A 14,903-nucleotide genomic window follows, 5' to 3' on the forward strand; every position below is an offset into this window, starting at 1 on the left:
ATTTCATATATAAGAATTATATTTTATTTAAATATAAGAATTTTAATTATTTACTTAATATAATTACACTTTTTATACAATTTATATACATTTCTAATGAAAACAGTATTATAATTTTAATTTCGTTGTGCCTCTCCAAAAAAGATAAAATATATAATTATATATTACAGGGGAATATTTATGTTTATGCCGTACGAGGTAGTTATTATGCTTAGTTTTCTATTGCATAGTCTGCATTATATATTTATATATATTTACATACATATATATATATATATATATATATATATATATATATATATATATATATATATATATATATATATATATATATATATATATATATATATATATATATATATATATATATATATATATATATATATATATATATATATATATATATATATATATATATATATATATATATATATATATATATATATATATATATATATATATATATATATATATATATATATATATATATATATATATATATATATATAAATATATATATATGTATATATATATATATATATATATATATATATATATATATATATATATATATATATATATATATATATATATATATATATATATATATATATATATATATATATATATATATATATATATATATATATATATATATATATATATATATATATATATATATATATATATATATATATATATATATATAGTTGTGTATTTAGTTATAATTCAATTAATGAGTACATACAATAGGTACTTAATGTTACAGTGTGATAACAAGTTACCTTTCTAATAGAGCGTACTGCTCGTTTTAAGGGAGTTCATTTTACACACTTTTTACTGAAACTGTTCATATAAATTATTAGTTAAATTGAAATTCATCTTGTGCTTTATTAAAATAATAGTTTAAAAGTAAGTCAAAGAAAAACTCAAAGAAAAAAAACAAAGGTATGCAATTATTAAAAAAGGAAAAAAAAGTTACAGCAATCTAATTACTAAGTAACGTAGCTAATATTTCCTTTAAATTTTGATATTTTTATGTATACATAAAAAAACTTTAAATGCGTGAAATTATTCGTATTACATCCAAATTATAGTAATAATATTTATAGTAACATATATATGTATATGAATGTATCATTCAATCAGACAGTAAAATGCTTGGTACTAATTAATTAAAAAAAGAATCGAAAAGCTTTGGAAAATGTTTATTGTGAATCAGCTATTTTATCATTTCAATTCATTCCAATCCATCAGAAAGCATCAAGTAATGGCTGGTGCCTATAATACCACCCCCTAATATTTGATTAAATCTCCAACATCCCCCTTATTTATGAAATTAATAAAAACATGCCTCCAACCTCAAGATAAGGATAATGGATAAACGTCCCTCCGTAGTCCTGCCTATCTGAATCCATTAAATTTAAATAAAAAATCTATATCTCAAGTTTCGTTATAATCAGAAAAACTGTATTGTGACTATTTTTGATAATAAACCTTAATATAAAAGGAGATTTTAATTTCTGAAAACCAAAAGAAATTAAAAAAAAAAATTAGTTTAAAAATTGAAAACAGATATCGCGGTGTCATAATGCAAAATGTTCTATTTAAAAAGTAATGATATGGAAATATATGATTTAAAGTGCAATGTATGGTTGACACCCCACCATTTTTAAGGTATTTCAACTTGATATGAAACATATATTGTTCCTCTTTATTTGAAAGAAGATAGAAGTTTGAGCATCCCAGAGCATTGGCGACATGATATTGGCTGGCTTAAGCGATCACTTTATACACTTGTATCCGCCTCCGTAGTGTAATGGTCATTTTTCCGACATTTCTTGGTGGAACTGCATTTTATAGAATAATGTTACAACTATGAAGTTTTATTCGACATGTAGAAAAAAACTACAAAGTTGTTATTTAATTCCATATGGAATTATATTATATTTATTTTTTGAAGACATAAAAATAAACTTAATTTTTTTATCACATATGTATATCAATAGTTTTGAAAATATGGAGAGCAAAATTAACAATGTGAATGTAATAAATTAAGGGAAGATTGATGTTAAACTTGGTGCAAGAACGTAATATCTCTTGACTTCGAAATACTCGAGAATTATTATAGAATACACAACTTCAAACTATTGCGAGCTTCGCTAAGTTGTTCCGGGTTGAGGCCAAATCTTCAAATCATGAGATAATAGCGAAATTCTAATCTCTAAGGTCACCAGAAGTTGGAGATGTTTATTCATTTATCATACTGCTTCCGTATGCGTCTGAAATGATATTCAGCAAAATAGTATTTGAAGTTTCATTCCGTAGTAGAAGCGAGATGGCTATTAAGTGTTCACTTAGATTAGTCGGTACATCAACTTAAATTAATCTGTATTTTAACTTCGATTACTCGGTATATTAACTTAGATTGGTCGGTATACAAACATAGATTAATCAGTATTTTAACTTAGATTGGTCGGTACATCAACTTAAATTAATCTGTATTTTAACTTCGATTACTCGGTATATTAACTTAGATTGGTCGGTATACAAACATAGATTAATCAGTATTTTAACTTAGATTGGTCGGTACATCAACTTAAATTAATCTGTATTTTAACTTCGATTACTCGGTATATTAACCTAGATTGGTCGGTATACAAACATAGATTAATCAGTATTTTAACTTAGATTGGTCGGTGTATTAACTTAGGTTAGCCGGTATATAAATTTAGTCAGTATATTTACTTAGAATGGTCGGTATATTAACTTAGGTTAGTTGGTATATAATCTTAGTCAGTATATTAACTTAGATTGGTCGTTATATCAACTTAGATTAGTCGGTTTATTAACTTATACATATCAGTCGGTCCATTAACTTAGATTAGTCTATATATTTTATTAATTTATGTATTTAAACTTCGTGTACAGAAAATAAATAAGTACATTGGCGGGCTTATTGCTAAAAAGAAATAGCTTTCAACCAACCAAAAACAGACTAGTGATAAAAAAAAGTAAAAAAATCTAGCTTTAAATAAATTCTAATTGGAGCAAAATCCGAAATTTCTGAACTAGAATTTATTCACACTCAAAATATACTGAACAATGGAATCTCAAAAAGTATCGTTAAAAATTATTAATTCAAGGACATCTTACTTAGTCCACAAAATATCCATATATTTGAATAATATGAGAGGGTTGGTGCTCACCCGAGTAGCGCTACGTCGAGATGGTTGCAGACCTCGAGATACGGCAGGATTTTTAACGTCCACTGTGCGATGATGTTGCCAGTTAAGATATGCCCTAAGGTCACGTGTCGCACTAACTGAAGACAAAGGATGGGTGAATGGGAAGAAGGGAAATGAATGGGTATTAGTCACACCCTCTAGATACTCGTTACTTTCATATATCAAGAGCAACTCGATTCTACTTTCGTTGGGGTTCGTTTATCGAACCAAGTGTATATTTGGTAATCCCGAAAATTTTCCCGCCGATAAAACAGTGCGCGACATAACTCTTGTAAACAGTATTGGGTTTTTCCATATTCATGCATCTTCTCATACAACCCCGTACCGATTGTTTCAACTCTTAACCCAACTACTTACAAGTATTTGAAATACTTGACCATGCCAAATTTTCCTCGGTTTTGCTCTGCTCCTATTTCCAGACATTCTTCTAGTTTTTTTAAATGTTTTTTTCTCACTATTTCTTCCACACGTTCAAACCATTTTAACAATCCTTGAAAAAAAACGGTATTTTAATTATGAAAAAATAAGTTTTAAAAGTAACGTCGTTTGTGAAACGGGCCCCTTAAGTCATTTGCGCTGATAAGATAGCCAGCCGTTCCACGCTATCGTGCATTTTACTTAATAAACCCCTGGGGGTGTATCAAGACATTTTCACCCTTAAATATGTCTCACATAACTACTTTTATCTCGTTAATCTTTCATGAAATTTTTGATTTAAGCGCCCATGAAAAAATATCTCTCCACTTATCGACACTTTGGAAAGTGCTGCATCACTTTATATATATACAATATATTGATATTTTAAATTTAATATAAGGCAGGATGATTGATAGTAATCGTTCATACGTTAAATAAAGAATACTTTCTTTCTTATACCAACGAGTCTATGCCTTTGTGGGATTGTTTGCTTACCTTTTAAATTTTCGTATTTATGAAAATAAATGTAATCGTTTAATTTTTCTATTTCAAAAGTGAACCGCCGATAAAACAAGTGCGATTAATAAAAAAAAATAAGATGCCGGCGTAACATCATCATCAGTTTTGATTAATATTTAAAATGACGTTTTTTCTATTTTTTCAAAGCAACATGAGTATTTTAAGTCAATACCTATGTATTATAAATTGTATTATATTTTTTTTTTTACTTGTAACGTGAGAATAAATGTAAAACTCTATTTAAATATATGATGAAGTTTTTGGACACGTGGTTTACATATTGATTTTTATGATGTAAAACTATTTTTATGTTTTTTTTGTTTATTCTGGAAAAAAAACCCTACATTGAGAGCTCTCTCTGATACAGAAGCATCTAGGCTTCCTGACAGACCTCTCTCGCAAAGCAATTTTATTTTGAACTAAATTGCGGAAATTATCAGAAAATTTGAAACCATATTGCATCCCGATTTTACTGTGAATTTACATTTAATAGCTTTCATGTCCCTGTCACTACCAATCTAAATAAATACAAGTATTTAAAACCATCACCAAGTTTGTTTAATTACCCCGGTGTAGGCAGTGAAAGAGAAAAGTAGTTAGTTATTTCAGTTAGTCAGCTAGATCCAATTCTTAACCGACGTTCACAGCAGAGCACAGCAGACAAATACGAAACGTTACTTTTAAAAATCTTTATTTATCAATATGCTATTATAGATTCCTTTCACAAGTTGCACTTTTTTATTGACACAAACCTATCACAATTCTAACAAACGATGGAAAAACAAGTCTCACTCACAACCTTGCACAAAGTCCTAACCACAACACAATGCAGCACCTTACATAAACACAACACACTTATGATTCAGCACCTACGATCAAACATATTCACTTAGGAATAAAAAGTACAGCGTCTTCTCCATCAGTCCAAATCCACAACCTAGCACAAAGTCCTAACCACAACATAGAAATACAACACAATGCAGCACGTTACATAGAGAAAAAACACATTTTTGGTACAAAATATATAATAGATATTTGAATGCAGATCTCGTTTTCATTTTTAAAACACTTCCTTTAATTTTTACAGCCGCGGAATACTAATCATTCTAAAATTAATTTAATAAAAAATGTTTGCAAACCAATTTAATTACATTCTATCTTAAACTTATTTAATAATCTCAAGATTCGTTTTTGTTGATTGAATGTCGAGTTTGTACAAGTGTAAAGTTAAAAATTAAAATAAACGGACTCAGAAGACCGGGGGATATAATAAAAACTTTATTTTGTGTTGGAGGCACTGTAGTACTTGATCTACCCCCAGAGGAGGGGAGGTTTTCCAGTGAGAGCCCTGCAAAGTTTTATATTTGAAGCCTTTTCTGTTAGGGGAAGTATTTTGTAGTAAGCACACGACGCGACGTAACGAAATTGTCAGAAGCTTCGAAACTTACAAAACTAAATTTAATATTTAAAATAATATACCTCGATGTTTCCTGGTAATGATGGAATCATTCCAGATTTTGTCACTGTTTTGGAAATATTTTGACAAGGGTTTTATTTGTCCGCCTCTGTAGTATGATGGTCAGCACGCTCGGTTACCGTACTGGAGGTCTCAGGTTCAATTCCTAGAGGGGGTCAAATAAATATAAATGATTTTTCATTATAATATTTATGCAATATTACCCTGGACTGGTACCTGAAGTGAAAGGGCTGATCACCTTTCCCTCGTGTGTTAACGATTAAGATAACAATGCGTTTATATGATTCAGTGCCTTATGCACCATCGAGTGTGGATAAGGGTTAAAAAAAAAAGAAAAAAAAGGCATAATCAGTTCTGAACAACACAGGAAGACCGAGGAAAACTTGGCATGATCAAGTATTTCAAATCCTTAAAATTGGTCAAGTTAGAAGTCAAGAATCGCACATACTGGCTGTATTACGGGTTTGATCAATATATCTAGAAGCTTCAAAAATTTGAATAGTGTAGTTGTTAATCGTGGGTAGAATTTGTGAATGTTACACGTGTGTAAAATGATCACTAAACCAAGCCTATTGCGGTTGTTAGCCCTGCAAATGCCTAGACTTCCATACTCTACTTCATCTATGTATGTATAGATGTCCAATAAAAATGTATATCTTCTTAAAGTTATTTGAGACTGGAAATAGCAACCGTATTAGTTGGCATTAGTTTCACTAAAAAGTTTGATATAGTTGCAGAATCGCACTATAGGGTAGTGTTTATTTTACTATCTATCCATTACTGAATTTTACATATGAAGCCCCTGATAAAGTTCAATTCCCCAAACAAATACGATGCTTTTATTTTCACCGTATTTTAATATTATGCACTGAGGGAATTTAATTCAATTACATTGTAATAATGGAAAATTTTTCAACTGAATATTTACTATGAAAATTGCTTTTTTGTTACAAAATAAAATTAATTTTAAAAGCTCTTCTTTGGAAAACAATACATTAATGATATAAATATACAAAACAGTTTTTTATTCACATAAATTTAAACACTTTCTGGTTTATTAAAATTCTTATTTCGTAAACTATGTATAAATTTATGACATATTTGAGTCTTTTAAATTACGGTTGAACGGCTGTTGACAATAAAAGCCCAACTGCGGATTTATTAGGAGCTGAAAACGGAGTACTGGTACCAACCCTAATGTATGGAAATTAATAATATCGTTGGCAAAAAGTATAATGCAGTCAAAATGCTATCATTCTACGAATGTGTGGCAAAACGATGTATGATAAATGTTCGATTGGTGAAGTAAGGAAAGAATGCAAAGTTGAGATAAGCATTATCGATAATAGTAATAAAGGTGTGTTGAGATTGTTTGGATATATGGAACGAATGAGTTAGGAAATAATACAAAAGGTGAATGTAGTTTTTAATAGAATCAGAAGAAGACCGAGGAATGCTTGGAATGATCAAGTATTTCAAACACTTGGGCGGGTACATACAGTTCAGGAGTCGGAATAATCGACGGATGTGTATGGATTACCATGAATGTAGAAGAGGCGACAAATAGTTTCAAACAAAGAGTGTTGTGACATTCTACTATCTCTGCTTAACCCTATGGGGCGTTCGAGAAACGGCGTAATGTTGTTAGTTTTCAAAAAATAAATACATGATTTTCTTTTATTACGTGCTTCGGTTTTAGAAGAATAACATTATACGTGTAATTAGGAGAATATCCTCAATAAAGTTCTGATTCAGGAAAGTTTTCATTTTGTTTATCGTTTTCAGTGTAATTATTATAAAACATCAAGACAGGCGTTCTGTTTTCACTGCCGACCCCTACGGGGAGCGGTATAGTGGTAAATTAGTTACTTAGTAGTTGGGTCGCAGTGACGTCAGAGGGTGGCGGCTCGATTCCAAATTATCATGAGTCGATTCATTTCGTTTTAAAAATCGGCCATTCGAAATATGAAAATATATTACTTCGAATTAAACGAATTTATGAAAAACACGCTGAAAAATTACAACCATTTTGCGATCTAAATTTAAGAAATAATCCGTTTTTTGCGCTTACTTTGAGCTGACGCATTACGGAGTTGAATGAAAGAATATTTGACAGCAAGGCTGGAAATCGTGGCGCTCAATAACAGTTGGCTTAAGTCTAATTTGTCAATTTAATACTTTTTGGCAGGCGCCAAACGTACTGCGGTAAACGTGAAACGCGTATTGGATGATTTATTTTTGTTTACAAGCAAAAAATGCCTACGGCGAAATGTAGAAATAAGTGGCATGTTTCAGCACTCTCTCCCCTACATTAGTGCGATAGGGGTGTATAATTTTGGCCACGGTTTGTGCTGACCCAAAATAGCGCGTCGATATTAACATATATGTATTTACAAGCAACTTCTTGACAAGGGACTTATATTGAAAGCTGTCCCAACCGCATTCCCGGATCAGATATAGGAGCATCGAGGCTTTCTGACAGACCTGTCTTGAAAGCAATATTTTATGAACTAAGTTGGTAAAAATTAATGAAAATGTGTAACAAAATTGTATGCCAATTTTATTGTGCATTTACATTTAAAAAAAATAAAACCCTTACCGCACCCCAATGGTGCATAGGGCTTCATATAAACGCAGTGTTATCTCGATCGATTACACATGAAGGAAAGGTGATCAGCCCTCCACTTCAGGTACCAGTCCAGTGTAATATTGAATAAATATTTATAAAATAATAATAAAACCCTTATCCGCACCCCAATGGTGCATAGGGCACTGTGTCTTATAAACGCAGTGTTATCATGATCGTTTTACTTATGAAGGAAAGGTGATCAGCCCTCCGCTTCAGGTAACAGTCCATGGTAATATTCAATAAATATTACAGTGAAAATATCACTTATATTTATTTTTACCCCCCTTGGGAATCGAACCCGGGACCTCCAGAACGGTAGCTGAGCGTGCTGACCATTACACTACGGAGGCGGACAGGACATTTACATTTAATAGATTTGATGTCCCTGTCTCTACCAATCTAAATAAATACAAGTTTGTAAAATTAGCAGTCCAGCAAATAAATGTATTTTAAATAAAAGTTAAATCTGTATAAATAAAAATATAAATGATCATTAACAATATTTTGAATATGTCCATACCCTTTTCCATACATCTGTAATTTATACATTTAGGAATTATTAATAATTTCTCTACATAGATGAAGAATATGAAACATTTATTGAGATCTTCTTTTGCCTCAATCCTGTGGATTGGTCTGCTGCAACAAATGACACCTTCTTCAGCACTCCGATATTTTTTGCGAAACCCTCATCAGTTTCACATACATTGAACAGCCTTTGTTGAAATATCAATATAAAAAATAAAATTAAAATATGTAATATCCAAGTGGACAAAAACCAGATTTGTCAACAATGATTTGAACACACTAATATATTACCATTTATTATTTTTCTTTTTACATTTTGCATATGGGAGTTGTGTTTATTATTTACCTTGCTTATTATGTACAAAGTTTATAAAAAACTAATTAACTAACCATCACGCCGCTTCCCCGCAGGGGTAGGCAGAGAGAATAGAGCGCCACACCACTCTGTCCTTGCAAAGTTTATAGATTTAATAATTTGGTTATCTAGCTAAAAACTTTTTTTCAAAAAGGGGTGATGATCTAGGGCATTTTTTTATTATTAACTTGTCACATTTTTTAACTAAAAAAATAGGTATTGATATGGTACACTAGTGGGATAAAAAAACTGAACATGTGTTGAAATTTGCTTTCCTATAGATATGAGAGACTACAATACATTGGCGGAACGTATAGAGTATAGAGTAACTTGTGACAGCGCATTATGTGGAGTATGGTGTTTCTGATATTAATAGTTCAGCTCACATATGTAAAGTGTCACATTTCCAGGATGTGTCTTACCTTCGTATAGATTGTGATGGCTGTTATTAGCTAACTCCTACGAGATAATGGTGTTTTTACACACATGATTTAATTTGTTGCATTATTTTTTAAATGTGCTTTTAAATATGATTTTTTGTTTCTCATACTCAGATAGTAATATTTCAGACGTTTCTTGAAGGATATCAAAAAAGTACACAGTTGACTTGGAGAGATAAACTTATCGATTCGACATTAATTTCGATTAAAATATATGTTCTTCTTCTAACCCTTATCCGCATCTAAAGATGCATAGGGCACTGCATCGTATTGACGCATTGTTATCTTGATCGTTACTTGCATGAAGGCAAGGTTATCACCCCTGCGCTTCAATGACCAGTCCAGGCTAACATTAAATAAGTTTAGGAGTGAAAAATCAACAAATATTTATTTTCACTCCTACCTGTAGGATGCTCAGACTTCCATATACACACGATTCATATCACATTGAGACACATAAAAAAAAAATTGATTTAAATCTGCAAAATATTAATATCTCAATTCAGATGCTTTATTGGGTCCTACGTAAAAAAATACTAGCAATTAAGTAAATTGTTTTTAGAACCTTACACTAGATTTGTTAAAAAACTTGATCGTTAGATAAGCCATTTTCCTTTATTCTCCCTTTAACGGCGTGTTTTTAAATAGTCCGACGAATTGACGTTTTATGCCAAAGGCCATAACCGAGTGGAGAAAAAATGTAATTCCTCCCATCTGTCGTCTGAAGCTTACTAACAAGTTGCTGGAATTGTAAAATACGTTTTATTTTTACTAACTTGATACCTTTGCAGACTGGAAATTTAAAGAAATAATGTCTTTCACCTGGCAACAAAATAAAGTGGAAAAGTTGTCTTTATTAATTAATTATATCGCGCTTTAATTTTCAAAAATATGTTTTTTGGATAGGGGAATTTTTTTTCGAACAATAAGATTTTTATATTCTAATTATTTGAAAAATTAAACACTTATATATATTTATATATATATATATATATATATATATATATATATATATATATATATATATATATATATATATATATATATATATATATATATATATATATATATATATATATAAATATATTTATATATATATATATATATATATATATATATATATATATATATATATATATATATATATATATATATGTATATATATATAGAAGTATATAATGAAATAAAACTCAAACAGTACAAGTGTTCATTTTTTTTAAATAATCAACACGCCATTCCATAATAATGTTAATGCCAAAATCAATAAATAATATATTTCACTTCCTCTTTTCAGATGTATTTCTTAATTCGTCTTTGAGAAAAAATATAATTTAGGTATCTCAACTGAGATGATTTATATATTTTTTTTATTAGAAGAGAATAAAGAATTCTTAGCATCTCGGGTTTTACAACCTTCTCCGGTTGGCTTAAGTGATCACTTTGTACGCTGTGCAATGTTCAGCATTCTTCCCATTATTAAACATAACATTTGTACATATTATAACCATTGCATTCATTAAAACTAAATTTGTCTGCTTTCATAGTGTAGTGATTTTGCGCATGCTACCATGCTGGAAATCCTGGGTTCGATTTCCAAGAGGATCAAAACAAATATTCGTGATTTTTCAGTCTAATATTTATTTAATATCACCCTGGACTGGTATCTCAAACGCAAGACTGATCACCTTTCCTTCGTGTATGTAACGATCATGATAACAATGCTTCTATAAAATGGAGTGCCTTATGCACCATTGGGTGTGAAAAAGGTTTAGAAAATAATGTGAACACACATGTATCAGTATTATTTCTTATTTATTTATTGATTACTTTTTTTGTTATTTTAAAATTTTATTTATATTTCTATATATACGAGTATGTCTTTGTTAACAAAACATCTTTAGTATTTAATTCACCCCTTAGTCAAGCTAGATTTTTTTTATGAATTTACTTGTGTAAACTTCTAAATTAACTAGCTGATAATTAGAAATCTCTTCATTTTCAATTACAAAACAAAATCTACAATGCTCAGTTCCTTTCATCTAAAGTTTGTCTTCTCTTATTTATTTATTAATTGCTTTTTTGTTTTTTTTTATATTTTAATTATATTTTATAGTATTTTTGTCTTTGTTAGTAAAAAAATGTTAAATATTTGAATTAACTAGTTGATAATTATGAATCTCCTCATTTTCAATATTACAAAATATCATCCACAATGTTAAGTTCCTTTTATCTAAAGTCTGTTTTCAATAAAAGACATACCAAACAAAGTAACCATTAACTGAAAACCTAAGAATTTCAGTGATTCCTGAAAACCGTTTACACGTTTCAGTATTCAAAATAAAATGAAAGTAATAATTGTTTTTTTTTTGTAATACAACGCTGAGTTCTAGGGATGCTTCAATTTTATTCTATGTAGCATCTGAGGAGGGTGAGAAGGTTCTACTCTTTCATTTTTCTATCTTGATTGAATTCAGTTTAGACTCTCCTTTCTGTTACGTTAAAAACTGGGTCAAACGGATTTTTATTTTATGTTAAACGTTGATTAGAGTAGTCTGCCTACAAAGGATATTTAAAATTAAGACCGGGTTGAGAATATAAAGACGTTTTAAAAATGTGACGCGAATTTTAACTTAAGGGTTGTTCCCGTTAAAGTATCGATCCTATTGGAGAATGGAAACTGTTGTAATAATATTATTAATTTAAACCGTCTGCGTCTGATATTTCAAAATGTTTATGATCAGGGATTCTGGAATAATTTTTGCTTTTTGAAGCTGAAATTTGTATTTCTCAAAAAAATACACCGTTATAATATAAAGTACCTCCGAATAATGCATACCATAAAGAATCGTTTAAAACACTAAATGAAATTCAATTACGTCCTTAAATTATATCTTAGAAAGATATCCTGAATAAAACCTAAATTATTCAATCAATATTAGAAGCAATAATTGTTTTATTTTTTTGTTTGATAACTATCAAGTAACCTCATTTTAAATTACTTTATACTCACACCATATATCTTATTTATACTTTATTTCAACTTCGGATGAGTTTAAAATAAACAGTTTCAATTAAAAATTATTAAAAAAAACGTTAAACGAAAATGAACTTGGAATTTTGAACGACAAAGAATTGATCAGAAGGAAGATGGAGTAAATCATAGCTTAAGGGTACTTCTCTCAAATTTAGGCTTAGTTTCACGTATTGTGTTTGAAAATGGCGTTGAGCGCATCAAAAAAATATGAAAAAAATGTAAAAATATATAATTAAAATGTAACTTTGTTTTTAAATCACTATTAATATTATAATGTCTACCGGTTTCGAGCTAAAAGTCCGTTATTAAATATGTTTCCAATCACTCATCATCCCTGATCCCTTTTGACTGTGACTGCCAATCAACACAAAAAAATAAAGCCACTTGAGATCTACCTAAGCTTCTTTCCCATACCGTCAAAATATTTTGAATATTGTTTAGTAGATAGTGTTTTGGTATTAATCAGTCTTGATAAAGAAGCGGTTAGCTTCGAAACCGGTAGACATTTTAATTAAATTTTAATAAAATATTTATAGTATTTTAAATCAAAGTTACATTTTAATTATAAAATGTAACTTTGTAAATAAATGGTAAATCACAAAGTTAGTGCTTCAAATATAAATTATGTGTAAAAATATACTTTAATGATAATTGGATTTTTTCAATTCAATGTTTTATATTTATTTGACTAAATAAATAAAATAATAAATTAATAAATAAAATTAATTACGTAGTAAATATCAAAATTTATGAATCCATGTTACAAGTACGTTACGTATGTATCTGGCAGAGGATGTCATTAGAAGTAAATAGATGAAAGACTTGTTCAATCACAAAAGCAACCAAAATCGATGTATCTCTCTCATATGTGTCGCCTAGTTTCAAAATCCGCCAGATCCAATTTTATAAGATTTAAAAATAAATACTGTATCGGAATGAAAGTTGCGGGTTTTATTATTTAAAATATTTACATACTTGAAAACCCTGCTAAAAATACTTAAAAACAGTGTTGTATTTCAAATTCCGTTATATTCGTGAAACTTACCTTCTGGCCCATATCGGCCAATCAAAGAGCGGGGAAATGTAAAAAATTAAGATGACGTCATTATTGGTTTGTGTCTCGTGTTTTTTTTTTAAATACTGAAAATATTTTTAAAAAATGGGAATATTCTCTATTTCATAATATTTTATAATGATAGACAAATCTTTGAAACATAAATGTTACCCGGATAATTTTGCATTTTTGTGAAATCGACTTACATGGATCTGGCGGAAATTGAAAGTAGACGACACATACTTATATTGTATTGTACATACATTCTCGTTTTATACCTTTCGTACATATATTGGTAGAAGTTGGAGCTATATGCTCATCATTTAATCGTTCTGACAAAATATTCCCTCAGAGTAGATAGTGATTCAGCAAAAATAAATGTTTACGATCGGTAAGGCTCGATTTGATTAGGTAAAAGCAGAAAAATTCCAATATATTAACAAGACTGCTTGTATCTACAGGTTTTTCACATCACATTGGACGTTTTCAGAACCAAATAGGGCTTTATATTGTATTTTATGAAAAAGTAAGAATTTTATAAAAATATGTTAATATTAATTAGTACAACATATACCATCAGTGTGAATACCTGTTCATGTATTTTATTATTAAGACTAGCGAGTGCGTTAGTCGTCAAGTTGGCAAGCCTGCGCGGCGCACTGTCATAGTCTGTGCGCGCGATGTGTCAAGTTTTCAGACAAGATTTTCAATACTTCTTTGAATCATGAGAACTATTATGAATATATTTTAAAATTATAATATTTAAGTCTCCGCGGAGTAATGGTTAGCGTGTTTAGCTACCGTGCTGGACCCGGGTTCGATTCCGAGTGGGGGTTGTGAAAATAAATATTATATATGGTGATTTTAAGCTCTCATATTTATTGAATATTACCATAGACCGGTCCCTGAAGCTCAGGAGTGATCATCTTGCCTTCATGTAATTAACGATCAAGATAGAACTGCATCAATATGTTGCAATGCCCTTTGCACCATCGGGTATGGATAAGGGTTCAAAGAATAAAAAATACAATGTAAAGTCCAATTTGTTTTATAAAATATATTATTTCGAGAAATAAAAATACTTTGTGATCTGATCTGAACACAAAGTATTTTTATTTCTCGAAATAATATATCAATATGATCCACAAAGTTAATGCTTTCAATATTCAAAACATGTTTTATAAAAAGTCCAATTTTAATTA

The sequence above is a fragment of the Brachycentrus maculatus genome, unplaced genomic scaffold (genome assembly GCF_059751285.1).
Source record: "Brachycentrus maculatus isolate JH-2025_06_01 unplaced genomic scaffold, ASM5975128v1 h1tg000026l, whole genome shotgun sequence".
Taxonomy (NCBI): domain Eukaryota; kingdom Metazoa; phylum Arthropoda; class Insecta; order Trichoptera; family Brachycentridae; genus Brachycentrus; species Brachycentrus maculatus.